Consider the following 2204-nt stretch of genomic DNA (forward strand, 5'->3'; position numbering starts at 1 on the left):
TCGCCGATTCCCATCCACGTTCCGCGGTGCAGAAGCTTTTAATTAAATTTGCAGGGAATATTGATTTACCAATATTGTGTAAGCGTGTTATATTCAGTATATAGGAATATGTTTTTCAATTTTTTAGCCCCTTGACCCCCCCCCCCCTGGAGGCTTTGCTTCAGGTCAGAGGTAAATTGGTGTTATTCCCTGTTTGTACCAGTGAAATCGCGGATTTACATTCCTTCGGGAATCAATGCATGTCCGGCCAATATTATACGAACAAAGTTTGATGCCGGTGCTCTATTTCGATCAATAATGGACGTCGAGAGCCCTGGTTAAGAACAATGGTGTGAGTACGTTTGTTACAATTTTTGATATTTCAATATAATTTAAGTCCATTGGTCTGATTTAAGTTTTTCAATTTTGAAAAATTGTAAATGTATACGATGTCGGTGGACATTTTCTGTTAAATCCACGAATTAGAGATTTGCAAAGATATTCCGACAGAATTTATAGAATTGCAAACTCAATAGAAATAAGAATTCGTCAACAAAATTATTCGAAACAATCGCAAAATCGTAAAATGATCAAAGAAAGTCTGAACGAATTTCACAGAAAATTACCGTTGCTCTAAAAATCATCCAAGTTTTGAACTTATCACTGAAACCTCTTTACGTGGAACGCAAATTAAATTTAACTCATTCGATTTCCGTAACACAATCGAAAAAAAAAAACAAAAAATACTCCGAACTAAATTGAATCTCGCAATTTGTCACCACACATATTTTCCGGTCTGTTGAATGAAATTAAAACGCAATAACAACGAGCGTCTTCGTAAAGATATATGACGCTACTCGTTTCCTGGCGGGGGAACCGCCGCGTTCGAAAGCCAAGAACGTGGTGGCTCTATCTATCGCGAGTTGAGCTTTACAATTAGACTAGTACCTCGGTTTGCCAACAGATCACTGCGTGCATCACAAACCACTGATATGAGATATCTACTATACACGCACAAACCGACGCCGCGACGCGTCGCGTTCGAGACGAAATTTATTGTTAATAGAAATTCAAATCACTTAATATGTTGAAAAATGCGTATATTGATATATGCAATATATGCATGTAGATGATGCATCAATCGATTAAAAATATTTCACCATTTTTCTGCTGGTCAAGACTGGTTGCTTTAATTTTTTTTAACACGGTTAATCGCGATATTTATCTCTCTGAATGCGATCTTCTGACGATCTAGCTTTTTTATCTTATTATTTATTTATTTTTTGTTATTAACAGAGGTGTACTGAGATTTGGTGTTATTTTGAAACCTCTATTTCTGAATGTATTTGCAAGTCAGGATGGCCGAGCGGTCTAAGGCGCTGCGTTCAGGTCGCAGTCCACTTCTGTGGGCGTGGGTTCGAATCCCACTTCTGACAACCTTTTGCTTTTTCGTTTTCCAACACTTTTTCTTCTCGCCAGTCGATTCGTCCCGCTGTCGGGTAATTAAGCGTATGAAAAGTTTTCGAAATATCGATCAACCCAGACTTGACTAACCAGAGCTTTATGTCGTGATAAGCTTGAAGATAAAAACGATCTTGAGAAGCTCTTCTATGCATGTACTTACCTAAGTCGATTCGTCGTGACTCAATCTTGAAGCAACGTGATCCTGTATTATTCATCGATTGCTCAGGTTACCGGTACTCGTGTGCTACACCTGATTACACACTACTGTGGAATTCATGCCTTACCAACTGATCGTGGCTATTCTTAACGGTGAATAGCGAAAAAACGTCGTCTTCAGACGGTTCAGGTCCGCGTTATGGGATTCGAATTCGCCTTTGTCTTATGCAAATTCGCGATCCGCCATCCACTTGTCTCATTGCCTGGCGGCTCGTACTCGCAAATCCTGTTAGCTCCAAGTGGAATCCACACTTGAGCTCGTCTTACACTTTTTGCGCTACCCACCGACTCGCTTCTTCCTCACATTACACTTGCCAACATTTGACCCAATTGGAAACACACCATTTGCTTTTATGGACGAGCATTAGCGTTGGCGTTGGGGCTACGGCACTTTCAGGATCCCCGAGCTGACTGTATAGCCTGAGTAATATCTTACGGTTCACATCGCGCGATATTTCAAAGATCATTAATCATAACTTCGTGAAACAATATCGATACTTATTCAGGTTTCATTGATATACTGCAGGATGATTTAGGGCGGTGTT

General features: G+C 40.0%; 1 non-coding gene across 1 annotated transcript; it reads left to right on the plus strand.

The window, feature by feature from the left end:
* The first annotated feature begins 1331 nt into the window (after window positions 1–1331).
* Window positions 1332–1415, plus strand: Trnal-cag. Its single transcript has one exon. It is a non-coding gene; the product is annotated as a tRNA-Leu (tRNA).
* Window positions 1416–2204: the final 789 nt, after the last annotated feature.

This window comes from Neodiprion fabricii, chromosome 3, assembly GCF_021155785.1.
Source record: "Neodiprion fabricii isolate iyNeoFabr1 chromosome 3, iyNeoFabr1.1, whole genome shotgun sequence".
NCBI lineage: Eukaryota > Metazoa > Arthropoda > Insecta > Hymenoptera > Diprionidae > Neodiprion > Neodiprion fabricii.